Here is a 14,721-nt window from a genome sequence, read left to right as displayed (position 1 = left end):
TGTGGGTGAGCAGTGTCAGGCTGTAAACATTGGGGAGGAGGAAGCTGCAGTTGCGAGTCTTTGTACACACTGACCAGTCTTCCTAAACACTCAAACCAGAGCTCCTGAGGAAATGCCTTGCAGTTTCTCTTGAGCCTGGAGCATATGGGTAACAACTTTTCTGATTTCTCATGTTTCAGAGAGGCTTTGGGTGTCCCCTACAATGCATTGCCCGTGTCAAAATACACATTCACTCCAGACTTCACTCACTCAAGCCTTCCTCTGTTCCCTACACCAAATCATGCCAAATTATTTTATCATCCTGGTACTGGTTAGATCACCAACATTTGACTAGTGAGTCTCATGTATTCACAGGCCCATGAAGTCTGTAAGATGTTGGATTTGAAGAAGCATTATAATATATTGGGCCACAGTCTTCATTTCCATGGCTGTGGGATTGTGCTCTGTGATGGACCATTTCCTTTATTCTTTGAATCTGTGTTTCACAGAACCTGGCTTTTATGCTTGGAGTCCTTATCCTGCCTTTTCCTTGTTAAAATGCTTTCTGCCAGCAATGTCTGCACTACTCATCCCTGTCTCCAGCTGCTAGCACTTTCCAAGATGCAGAAACATTGACAAATGGATCTGGGCAGTGACCTCCAAGACCTGTAGCAAAGCTTAGTCAACTAGAGTTGTCCTGACACATTTGGAAAGGTCTCTTCCTCCCTTTGCTGGGTGAGGTTGCAGGCAGTGTCGGCACACAGAAGGAGGAGCAGACTCTCTGGGATGAATGCTGCCTTGTGGGACCATTGACAACTTGTGTAACATCTATTTATTGGTTTCATCATCTATACAGTGAGGACATGCTATATCCAACTCATTAGCTGGATGAGAGGAGAAAACAAGCTTCTATGAAGCTTAAATAATTTCTGGTACATAAGTACCATGCCATATGATCTATACCTTCCTTTTAGAATCTTTGCCAATATTCTTAATCAAGATGAAGTGAAATCTCCCCCAGAGGACTAGGAAGTTCTGTTCTCAAAGCTGAAGGTAAAGTGCAAGGCCAAGGAGACAGGTGTCTTTCTTAGGGGAGGGGTACATTTCTTATACAAACAAGTTGATTTCTGGATTGGTGGGATTTTTAGCAGTATAAACTAAACAATCACTTTTTTTTTGGTTTCATTGGGGCTTGTCACGCGATGCAGATTTCAGTTTATTTTTTTCCAAAAACGTAGCTGACAAAGAGGGCTTCCAAGGGTTTGATTTGTCATGACAACAGAATTGTGGTTGAACTGCTCAGGAAGACAATGGTTTCCTGTGTAACTGGAAACAAGATTGCCTATATCCAGGGCAATGTTTCTTAACATCTAAGAGAAAAGGGAAGACTAGAGCCTGAAAAACAAGTAAGATCCAAATTCTTTCTTAAGTTAGTGTATATTGATTGCACAAAATAGTGCGTCTCATTATGACAGATGTGGGTAAGGTGTTTTAACCATATTTATCTCCAAACACCCACACTATTCCCATCCTACTATTCCCCTTCTTGTCCCTTGAATTTCATGTCATTTGTTTCAAGGTGAGAATTCTTTGTGACTTTGCATACCCTTGAAAGGCAAATACACTGCCTTAGTCCCAAAGGATGCTGCTTTCTACCCAAGGGAAGGTGTTCACTCAAAATGGACCGATCATGCTGTTCGTGCATGCACACACACGAGGCACAGCTTATGAAATGAAGACAGTGCATGGACAAAATACCTTGATGGTCTCTAGATGGGACTTGTAGCGTCTGGAGTGCTGAAAGGTGACATTCTTGACTGGTGACCAAGTACACAAGTGTATTCTTTCTGTGAGTCATCTTTGAGCTATCCTAGATAAATGTGCTGAGCATAAAGTACCAGTCAACTTGCAGACAACCTCATTTATCAAATCATTATTTGTGGGGGCCTCTGTGACCTTCACAGGCAGCAGAGAGACAAGCTACCAAAGGAAAGAAGGAAGTTCGAGGCAACACAACTAAATAGCTAGAGTTGGTTCAAACTTGGGGGGTCTGAACATGAGTCATTTGTTTTAGGAGTATTTAAGCTCAGAACAACTGGTGAAAACTATTCTTGCGATGATTAACTCAATCTCATGTACACAACAAAGCAGACCTAAATCTCTCCGAGGAGGAAAGTAAGCTAAATGAGATCCGACGTGACTACATTGAAACTCTTTGTAAAGTACATGTGATACCTTCCATAAAGATAGTTTCTATAGATTGACTGAGAAAAACAGGTTTCTGAGAAGGGTCTCAGAGGATCCAGTTTAGGAAAGTGTCTGGCCACACAGATTGCACAAAAGTCACCAGACTAGAAAGGACATCCATTTCAACCTTCTGGGCAGAAAATAGGTTTTGCATTTCTTCTCTTGAAGGAACAGCTCTGTGTGCTTAATGTTCCAGGTTCCCCTAACGCATGCTTGTGAACACAAAGACTCCCATGGCCCCTACAATTGACAATGTTTTAAAAGAGTTTTATAAACTTTGTAAGTCAAAGACAACCCTTATTTGTCAAAACTGCTGCTTGTAATGGTTGATTAAAAGACACATCAAAGAGAACTGCAGAATAACACATGGTGCTCAGTTCCAAGACTGACTGATCTTTTGGGGCTCTGTTCTGCATTGTGTTCTTACCACAGTAACTGATGATAGGATCTGTCTTCCCAAATAGCCAGCTTACCAAGAATTCACTGTGTCTAATTCATAGTTTAATATTCAGCAACTATGTATGGCAAGAAGGGATATGTATTAGGTTCTCATCAACCTGTTGAATGGATAGATGGACAGAGACCTTTCCATTTGGATCTTGAGCCTCCTAGGTATCACAGAAGCATAGAGTGCTATGGCTGAGAGACAATCTAATCAACTTTTAATCCCTAATGTATGGCTGAAATGAGCATCTCTCCTGGTCACATGTCTTAGGGATTCTACTCATGTGCGTATGTGTTTTGTTATGTTGATAGACATTTTTATAGAATCAGACAAATAAACTTCTACCCGTCATAAACTTTGATTCCTTCATCTTTTGTCCCATTTCAAAGTCTTCAAAGACATTAAATACAGTCTCTAATTGTCTCAGTTACTTCCTATTGCTGTGATAAAGACCATGACCAATAGCAACTTGGCTTACGTGTCCTGATCACAATCCTTCACTGAGGAAAGTCAAGGTAGGGACCTTGAGCAAGAACTGAAGCAGAAGCCACAGAGAAACACTGATTCCTGGCTTGTTCTTTATGGCTTGCTCAGCCTGCTTTCTTGTACTACCAAAGACCACCTGCTCAGGGTGGCACTGCCCAGAGTGGGATGGCCTCTCCCACATCAATCATTAATCAAGAAAATGCCCCCACAGACTTGCCAACAGGCCAGTCCCATGAAGGCATTTCTCAATTGAGTTTCCCTCTTCATGAAGATCAGCACATCACTATTTATTCCAGTACTTTTGCATGCAGAATTTTGGTTTTTATGTTGAACTCTTTAATCAGCTGAAAAAAATTTCAGGGTACGAAGTGAGACTGATTTATCCCCCAGAGGACAGACAGTTGCCCTAACATCTGCTAGGCCCCCTGTTTCCCCGGATTTTAGGTACCACCTTAATTATACCACTAACTCCCACATTCTCTCCTGGGCTTCTCACTGGATGCAGTTCTCTTCCATCAACTTGTCAGTTTCTCATTTCTGGCTATTTGAAGACTAGGGTAGACTACTCCCCTTTCCTCTATTACTTGTTTGCCCTTCCAGAGAATTCAAGAATTGCTTTGGTAAACTGGAATTCTGACTGCAGGTTACAATAGAATTATGATTTAATCTGGGAGAATGGTGTCTCTGCTACATGTGATGTTGCAGCAGGAAAGGACCTCACTTGTTGAACAGAGGCTGATATTATGGTTTTTGCTTCCAGCCTCCAGAACAGTGAGCCAATACCTAGCTCAAGTATTTTGCGACAGCAAAAGGAAATATACAAAGACATTTAGAAGGTAAGATTGCTAGATTACAGAGGGGGTGTTAAGCTTCCTAGAATGTTGGCAGTCAATACTAAAGATTTAAAAGTACCAGCCCCCATATTAGAATTGATCCAAAGCAATTGGCTAATCAAGTCAGTTACTAGAAAGCTGTTTTATTAACTAAACACAAAAACAATTAGTGGTGCCTAGGAATACAGTTTAGTTGATAAAATATTTTCCTTGCCCCACAAGGACCTGTGTTTGATGCCCGGAACCCATTTTAAAAAATCTCAGGCATAGCAGTTTGAACTTGTAATCCCATCTCCAGGGAGGCAGAGACTGGCAGACTCCTGGGGCTTGCTGGTCCGGTTAGCCTAACTTCCTTGGCAAGTTCCAGGCCAGTGAGAGACACTATCTTTAAATAGGTGGCTAGTTCCTGGGGAATGATACCCAAGTTTGTCTCTGGTTTCCACCCACACATGTACATACACACCCAAACACACATGAGCCCATGTACACATAGAAACCCCCACTACCACACACACACACACACACACACACACACACACACACACACTCACGCATGCACTTAATTAAAAAATGCACAAATTCTAACATTTTTGTATAGGTATCTCATCAGGTGAAATCAGGTAACTATTACTAATATTTACTGTATTGTCTTAATAAAAAAGCATGTAGGTAGCTGAACCAGTGGCATAAGCATGAAATACAAACACATGGAAGGTTGAAGTAGGAGAATTGTTAAGTTTGAGGTCAATTTGGGATATGCAGCAAGACTCTGTCTCAAAACACCAAGAGAAAGGCAAAAGAAGAAACTTAGGTTTATTGAAAGTGGGGGAGGGGAATCTCAATTTCTTAAATATTTTAAACTAACATGATATTTTACACTGAAAACTAAAATTTGTAGTGCATCTTCATTCTTTTAAAACTGACTAAAAATATTGTGCAATGTTAAAATATTTACTTTTTTTAAATACAGGGAAACCATCTCTTCTGTTGAAATGAAGTTGCAACAGGATCTGGTGTAAGTCTAGAAAACGAAGAAAGGGCTGGCGCAAGCGCACTGTGAAAACCTCGTTCGGTAACATCCGATTGCTCTCGCAGTGCATTGCTCTCCTGCACCCTCTCCTGCACTTGGTTTACTGAAGTATGAAAGATAACACACTGAGCCAGGTGGTGGTGGCGCACGCCTTTAATTCTAGCACTCGGGAGGCAGAGGCAGGCGGATCTCTGTGAGTTCGAGGCTAGCCTGGGCTACTGAGTGAGTTCCAGGAAAGGCGCAAAGCTACACAGAGAAACCCTGTCTCGAAAAGATAGCACACTGAAGGTTACCCTTAGGGCCATCCCCACACTGCATTCTCTCTCTCCACACTCTGTTCATTTTCCTGGCTTTTAATAGTGCTGTCTCCTTCAACACAGCATTAGGACCCCAAGAGTTCAGGTGTAGAAATTCTTCTATACTTTACAATCTCTAAATATCTCTGAACCATCAGCTTCTCTAAGGTTGAGATATAACAGCTCCTTCTTGAGTCCCTAATTGTTTTTATTTTGTGTAATCACTCACTCACTCAGCGCTGGAGATTAAATCCAGGGCCTGGACATGCTAAGCTCAGGCTCAACCACTGAGCTACATACCTAATCCCAGGTGAGCAGTATTTTGTTGTTGTTGCCTGTTTGTAGAGATTTGGGGCTTTGTCAGAGACATTGGAAGGAAGTGGACTGCTGAATTGGTGTCACAGAAAAATGGCAACTCAGCTTCTACTGGAATGCCATTTGCCTTCCGTCTTCCATTAATCTCAGCTGCCTTGTCGAGTGCAAGTTTATCGGAGGTTGTAAAATTACCAGTGTTTTATTTTAATTGACGGCAAATGAAAGGGCATGGATGTTGAAGTGTAAGCACCTCCTAGGGTAGTGCAAAACCTACTCCTCTTCATGGACTCAATTCTACGTGGAAGATCGGGGCTTCCCAGCTGTGATGAGTGAAGTTGGTTTCTGCACCTCAGAGCTTGGAGACACAAGCCCCCATTCTCTTCTAAGCTCCTCCCTGGCATGAGGACCAGAACATCTAAGCTATGATGTTGGGGCTGGTACTCAATAGACATACAAATGCCAGTCCCGGACCCTAGGCTCACTCCAAGTTATTTCTTGTTTTGTATTAGTGATTTCTCTCACACCTAAATGGGAAATGGAGACTTCCAGGGTACAATGTCATGATTTTCTTTTAAGTAGAAAAGGATTTGGAATGGACACAATAATCATGCTTAAAGAAACAGACCAGCGCAAAATGTGCCAAACATTTACTTTAATTTTAATGATCTGTAAAGCACCCCTAAAAAGGTAAAGGAATGAAAACACCTTCAGTTTTGTACTACTCAGATCACCTTCCTGCCCCGGCTCTTAGAATCAGCCACCCCTTTCCTTGTGTGTTGAAAGACAGTGTTTCAGTCTTAGAAAAGCTCTGAAGATGTTAGAAAGCCAGGATTCTACTACCATGACATCACAAAGCTCTCCTGCTTTCAGCTGTGGTTTTTGTATATTTCATTTGAGATAAATTGAGAAAAGTTCTGGAATTGGACTGTTACCAGAGGACACTCTCTCAGACCTTATTTAGATTTTATGTCTCCTTGGGACTGTGGCCCATGAGAATTACCAGAAAATCTGACATTTAATTCAATGGTGCATTTTGCAGAACTAAGATTTTTACTTTTAATTTGTTTAAATGTAAATATATCTGATCTAAATATTAAAATGTCCCAATGAAGCTGGATGTGTTGGTGTGTACCTGTAGGCCTCGATGCTCTGGTTCAGGTGAGAGGATGGCTTGAGCCCAGTGGGGCAGGAAGTGTCCAACTGCTTAGAGCTGGAGAGATGGTGTAGCAGACAAGAGCACTTACTGGTTGTGTGTGTGTGTGTGTGTGTATGTGTGTGTGTGCGCGCGCGCATACCACAAGCATGTCTGGTGCCCTCAGAAGCTGAAAGAGGTCATTGGATCTACTGGTACTAGAGTTGATGGTTGTGAGCCACCACATGGCATGGGTGCTGGGAATCAAACACAGGTCCTCTACAAGAGCAGCAAGTGCTCTAAACTGCAGAACAATCTCCCTAGTCCTCATACTTGCTGCTCTTGCTGAGGACCTGGGTTCAGCACCCACATGGCAGCTTATAGTCCTTAACTCTGGTTTCCTAACTGATGCCTTCTTGCCACCCTCCATGGCCAACAGACACACTATACATGCAGGTAAGCACTAATATGCATAAAGTATAAATAAGTAAATACATTGTTAAAAAGATTGTCAAATAAAAGACTTGTGTGTTGTGTGTGTGTTCTGCTGAGAAATCTCTACTTCCAAAAGTTGACAAAAATTCATATTTGTTCTTATGTCACTGAATGCTTCATTGTTTTGCTTTTGTAGTTAAGTTTACAATTCTTCTGTTAATTTTTGTATAGTGTGTAAGGAAAAAAATCAATTTCATCTTTTTTTTTTCACATAGGTCCTTAAATGTTCCAAAACAACTTACGGAAAATTTCTTCCTTTCACTATCCACCTAGGAGAGCTGCCATGTATAGTAAATATGTGACTGGTGATTTTTTTTTTTTTTTTTTTTTTTTTTTTTTTTTGGTTTTTTGAGACAGGGTTTCTCTGTGTAGCTTTGCGCCTTTCCTGGAACTCACTTGGTAGCCCAGGCTGGCCTCGAACTCACAGAGATCCGCCTGCCTCTGCCTCCCGAGTGCTGGGATTAAAGGCGTGCGCCACCACCGCCCGGCAGTGATTTTTTTTAATCCAAATCCATTAAATGTGGAGAGCAAAAGGCAGCTTTGGGGATAGTTGCCCCAAGGTACCTGAAGACCACCCACTATGGTTATCCTCCTGTCCTCATGGCTATAAAGCAAAAGACCCGAAAGTACATTTGTATAACTATACACATCCTCCCTTTGAGTTTGAGTCATCTTTAAATGACTTTTAATCTTGATACAATGTGCACACTATAAAAATCACTATGTTGATGATTGGAGGAGTTTTAACAAGAACTAAATATCTGTATGTGCCCATTACAGACACAAATTAAGGATATTTTTCATCTACAGTTGATTGCCTCTGTGATGTGCAACCAAAGTATCTGGGGTGACTAGGGTTGCACTGGGATTAGAGGCATAGATAGGCTGCTATGAGAAATGGAGCGATGGTCTTCCTCATCAGAAAACAGGGCTCATAATGTGTGGAATGACTTCTAGGCTTTCTGTTATAGTCCACTTCTGAACATACCTACACATAAACTGTTCTACATCATTTCCACAACATTAGCCTAGGTTTTGGCTCAGTGTGTCTCTTACTGATTCATCTTCCCATTAGTCCTGGAAATTCTTGGCCTTTTCAAATTACACAACTGTTTGTTAGAGGCACTTGCCACATTTCACTGGAAAGAAGGTGTCTTAGCTACTCGTCTGTGGCTGTGAAGAGACACCATCACCAAGGCAATTTATAACAGGAAGCATTTAATTGGAGGCTTGCTTACAGTTTCATAGAATGACTCCATGACCATTACAGCAGGGAGCATGGCAGCAGGAAGGCAGGCATGGTATTGGAGCAGTATCTGGGAGCTTACATGTTGAGACAATAATCATGAGGCAGAGAGAGAGAAAGAGAGAGAGAGAGAGAGAGAGAGAGAGAGAGAGAGAGAGAGACAGAGACAGAGACAGAGACAGAGAGAGGAGTATGAACTAATTGGAATCGCCTGAGCTTTTGAAACCTCAAAGTCCCCCTAGTAACACACCTCCTCCAACAAAGGCCATAGTTAATTCTTTCCAAAGAGCTCCACTACCTGTAGACCAAGCATTTAAATATATAAATAATACAGGGGCCATTGTCATTCAAGGTAAAGCATATAAGGTAAAGCAAAAGGGAGCTGATATGGATGTGATTGAGGTTGTATAGCTCCAGATACCAGATAACGTTTTTGAAATACCAGATCATGAGCTGGGGAGATGGCTTAGTGAGTAACGTGCTTGCACTACACACATGAGGACCTTAGTTCAGATCCCCAGGATCCAGGTGGTCATCTCTAACTCCAACACTGGGGGATGAAGACAAACGGATCCACAGGGCTCTCTGAACTAACCAAAACAGATGTTGTGAGACACCTTTCCCAAAACAGAAGATGGAGAGCAATAGAAGAAGACATTTCACATCCACCTTTGGCCTCCACATGCACACACACAGACACACAGACACACACACAAATAAAATAATACAAATTTAAAAATCACTGAGTCATGACCACAGTGTACTTCTCTATTTATTCACATCTTCATATTTCTCTCAGTGATGTTTGTAGTTTTCTATGTAGAGTCCTGAACATCTTTTATTGGATATATTCTTAGACACTAGAATAGTTTCCAGTTCACTCTTAATGGTGTTTTTAAAAATTTAAGTGTTAGGATCATATGGACATAAAAAATTAGTTTTGTAAATTGAACGGGCTATCTTACTGAACTCCTTTCAATAGTAATAATTTAAATTTTCTAACAAAATAATCTAAAACATTATGAAGTTTCTCCTTCCTTTCTAAAATAATTCTGTATTTTTGAGTTACTGTATTGGCTAGATTGTATTAACTTACTAGAGTATTTTATCAATTATTCATTATCTTTATTAATTATTATTTACTAACAGCATACATTCTTTTCTTGTTTTGCATAGGTTTTGCATTTCTCCTTTAATTTCTTTCTATTTTTGTTCTTCCATTTTGAGGGAATGTTATTGAGTGCATCCAAATTTAAAAGCTTTATATTTTCCTAGTGCACTGAATCTTTTTCTCATAAAATATCTATTTCTAGGATAGGGAAATTTATTTTTGCTTAGTACTAATATAGCTACATCTGTCTCTATGGTTAGTGTTTGTATCGTGTGTTCATCAGTGAGACGTTTCCAGTTTGGAGTTTAAGGGGGACCTGGAGGCAGATTGTTCTTTGCATTGAGACCAGAAGAGTTAGTAACATCATAGATGGACAAACAGACAGCATCATGGATAGACACTGAGGATAGATTCCTCTGCGTAAACGAGTAAGGGTCCTTACACATTTTAAGAAAGAGGTGGAAGTAGACTGAAATTTTTCTCTTTTTGACCTGAGGTTGGCCTTGTTGGGGATAAGGAGAGAGTATCATGCCACTGGTAAATTTTTTTGTGGTTGATCATTACTTGGGGCCCATAGGGCAGGAATACAAGAACCTAAAGAAAAGTGACTTTAGAAATGTAATGACTACAGTTAGTGGAACTGCCAGTCAAAGTGGGAGAGCTTTACAAGACGGCACAGTCCTGGCCAGAGGTCAATTTTCTCATTATCACAAATAAACACCCCAGAGGCATCGTAAGGCAGAAAAATGGGTGAGTTGATAGCTTCAGTGGTTTCACCCCCTGGTTGCTTAGCCCAGGACCCTGGCACTACATTATGGCTGTCGGGGTGGATGGTACTCAGCCAAGACTTCACTTTTCTTCTGGACAGATGAGAAGGAGAGAGAGACAGAGGGGGCCTAGATAAGACAATAGCCCCACAACTACACCTCAGTGATCTGTTTGCTCCAGCTTGGCCTCACATCTAAAGTTCTCAGAACTTTCCCAAATAGAGCCAACAGCTAAGGACCACATCTTTAGCGCATGAGCCTGCGAAGGACCTTTCCTTCTCAAAACTATAGAAAATTTTTTCCCCTTCAAATTACGTTTCCTTTAAATATTACACTTTTTCAAGCCACACTGTCCACCTTGGTCTCTTAACTAAAACATGTAGTGAGTTTACATGTCAGGTACTTACTGAAATATCTAGTTTCACATCTCATCTTGTTGTTTCTCAACATGTCTGCTGTTGATTTCTTCCCTCTCTCTTGCCTTCTTTGGATTGATTATGCATTCTTTATTTCTCTTCCATTTAATTTAGAAGCTGTCAAACCATTTTACTATTCTTCCAGACTTTAGGCATTTCAGTACCCATCCTGGCTTATCTTCCCAGACAGTGCAAGGACTTTGGAAACGTTTATCTAATAGAGACTGAACTATACCACCTAGCCCAGGACCATAGAGCATTAAACTCCATCCCCACCCTGTGACTTCTACATTATCACTTATTTTTATTTAGTTAGAATCATCGTCTAAATATGTTGTGATATTGTACCAGCTAGCCTCAGACACATGAGTTCAAATAGTCCTCTTGCACCAGCATCCGAGGTATCTAGAACTGTAGTCATAAGCCTCCAAGCCTGGATTATCATTTACTTTAATTTTACATACTTTGGAAACTCTTTAGACATTATTACTACTGTTTTATATGGTCAATATTTGTTTAAATTTATCATATATGCACATTTTCCCTGTTCTTTATTTTCTTCTTCCAATTCTGACATTCCTTGTGTATAAAGAATATTCCTCAGAGTGCTTTAAAGACAATATCTGCTTCATCAATGCTCTCAGTTTTTGTTTATCTGAATTTAACTTGGAGGATATTTTTTCTCAAATATGGACTAAGTTAAACCTGGAGGGATTTGGAGTTTGCTTTCTTAGCAAACTGGAAGAACTCTCTTTGGCCTGGTTTTCACAGTTTTTTGTGGCTCTGTGTTGTCATTGTGGCTTCCCTGTCTCTAGTCCCTTTTATTTGGTTGTTTTTATGATCTTTGTCTTAAGACTTCTGCAGTTTTTCTAGCACATGCTACAGAATTGATTTGTTTCCTCTGCTAGGGTTTAGAGTGCACACTGATGCCTTTTATCTTGTTTGAAATGAGCATTTTGAATGTTAGCTTTTGTTCTTTTTGTGTATGTATATGAGGGACATATGTATGTGTTGGTGTGGGTGTACACCTATGTGGTGTGTCTACACATGTGTGCATACCTGCATGTGGGTGTGTATTGTTGTGGAGTATTTGTACACTGTGTGGAGGTGTGTTGATGTGATTGGGGTAATAAAAAGCTGAATGGCCAATAGTTAGGCAGGAGGCAGAGGCGGGACTTCTAGGCAGAGAGGAAGTAGGGGGAGGAGTCTAGGAGCATGAGAGAGACATGGAGGAAGCAGGATGGGCAGTATATGACAGAATGTTGATTAATATAAATGGGTTAATTTAAGTTATAAGAGCTAGTAAAAAACAAGCCTAAGTTAAGGCTGAGCTTTCATAATTAATAAGAAGTTTCATGTCATTATTTGTGAGCTGGTGGTCCAAAGAAAAATTCATCTACAGTGTATACACATGCATGCATGTGCATTGGGGGCCACAGCTCATCACTCTCCACCTCATGTTTTGAACATTGTCTCTCACTGCACTTGGACCTTACTGACTGGCTAGGGTGACTGGCCAATCGTCTTCAGGGATCTACTTGTCTCTCTTCTCTCAATGAAGTTATAGACACACTCCTCCACACAGGATTTTTATGTGGGTGCTGGCGATCCAAACTCAGGTTTTCATGCTTGCAAGGAGGCATCTCGTCTCTGGCCCAAATGTTTGCTTTTTATATATTATTCTGCTCTGTGCCTCCTCCTCCTCTCCTAACATCATCATCCTAATTCTTTTGAGATACCTATCATCCCTTTTGTCTTTTCCATACTCACTTTTGATTTTGGAGGTTTATTGACTATATTTGACTTTCTAGAAGAAACTAAAATCAGTTAATTACTTAATCATTTTAATGAATTGCTTCATCAGATTTTAAAATCCACAATTTTTCCCTTATTAGCTAAGTTTTTCTATTAAAATAATTTATTATGTATTTTAAGTTCTGGGGTTTCCAGTCCCTTTTCAATCAGCAGTGTCTTTTGTAAGTTGGCAGTTGCCTGCTGAAATGTTTGACCTTGGCTTTCATAGACTTCATCTTTGAAAACTGTTGTTGTCTAGTTTGTATGGGGGGGTGGCAACATTTGGAGTCTTCCACTGTTTACAACCTCTTTTGTTTGTCTATGTTGCCATGGCTCCCCACCCAGTCTTCTTTGATTAGACTCTGGATACTGTACTTGAAAAGTAGATCGTAATAATGATTTGAGGCTTAAGGATGACCCTCCTGTCGCCAACAGAGATGATTTTAGTTTGTGTCTGCATGTGCCCACAGGCAGGTGTAGATCCAGATCTAGGATTGGAAATTGGGGTTGTTTGGTGGCAAGCTCACAGCTGCACTGTGAGCTTACTCTGGGGGCCATGCAAAAGCATAGGAGAAAAATGGGGGCCCCACTCTTGGAAGACCAAACTCTGTTTCCCTTTGCCTTAAAAGTGACACAATCTACCATTTGGTTCTTGTTACCTCCTCCATACTGACAAATGTTGCTGAGGCACAGCGGGCCAAATTTGCCTGTAGCATGAATCTTAGAGAGTCTTATTAATAAAGTCAAACCTGGGGCCAGTTGTTGGGGGTGAACACTGGAAGATCAGAGAGACAGAACAAGCCACAGCTAACCTCACCTGGCCAACTTCTCAGCTGGTCTTGTTTCCTCAGACTGGAAGCTTCTGTGTCCTCATCCCAATGGCTCTCAGCTGAACTGCTGCTAGAAGCCTGAAAGCTTAATCAGCCAAATGCTTAACCAGCCAAATGCTCCCAGTTTCTGGTCCTCACACCTTATATACCTTTCTGCTTTCTACCACCACTCCCTGGGATTAAAGGCTGGCTTTCTGGGATTAAAGGTGTGTGTCAACATGCCTGGCTGTTTCCAATGTGGCCTTGAACTCACAGAAATCCAGAGGGATTTCTACCTCTGGAGTGCTAGGATTAAAGGTGTGAGTGCCACCATTTTCTAGCCTTTGTATCTAGTAGCTGTCTGTTCTCTGACCCCAGATAAATTTATTAGGGTACATAATATTTTGGGGAACACAATACCACCACATTTGCCCCTGGGTTTTCAGTTTTCTCTTGGCTTTTGCAGCAATTCCTCCCATTCTGTTAGCATCTCGTTGCTGATGATATTATTTGCATGGAGTTTTAGTTGTCTTAAGGGCTGCATTAACTGCTTTATCATGACATGAAATAAATGTCACACACACACACACACACACACACAATGTGAATTAGAGTCTATTCTGATCTGTGACTTAAAAATATGTTTGACCTTTGATAACTTACTTGTAGTTACCTCATAGGTAAAAAGGATTTGAGCAGAGTTGCTTAGACTCTCGAAATAATGAACACTACTTAGAATGCAAACAGTGGATTTTGCTGGAGGACTGTGCTAGCTTCCCATTACCAAGATAAGCACCTTAGATAACCAATCTATAAAGAGCAAAGGATGGTTTGGTCTCAAACTCTTGTCCATGATCACATGGTCTTGATGGGAAAGCCAGGTGGCAATGTCATGGAGCAGGCAGTAAGCCCAAACTGCTCCCATGGAGTCAGAGTAGAAGAGGAGACTGGAGCCATAAATCCCTCCAGGAGACATGGCCCGCGGTGATCTGAAGACTTTCCTTGAGGATTCCACCTCTTAAAAGTTTCACCGCCTCCCAGTAATGTGACATTGAGGACAAAGCTATTAATACATAGGCCTTTGGGGGGGGGAACATTCCAGATCGAAACTAAAGGAAGCAGCCCAAAAGGAAGAGCTAGAGGCAGTGTCCATTGCTTTTCTTTTCTCCTAGGTCTAGGGGAACCTAGAGTATGGTAGATGATAGTATTTGGGTCGGGGAGTGGGAAGAAAAGGAAGAAAGCTTCCTGGTGATTTGCTGCACTTTTGTTTTGAACCTATGGAGTCATTGCTACCAATTGTCCTAACTCACCAATTGTCCT

This window comes from Peromyscus leucopus, chromosome 5, assembly GCF_004664715.2.
Source record: "Peromyscus leucopus breed LL Stock chromosome 5, UCI_PerLeu_2.1, whole genome shotgun sequence".
Taxonomy (NCBI): domain Eukaryota; kingdom Metazoa; phylum Chordata; class Mammalia; order Rodentia; family Cricetidae; genus Peromyscus; species Peromyscus leucopus.
Note: the sequence above shows the minus strand (reverse complement) of the source record.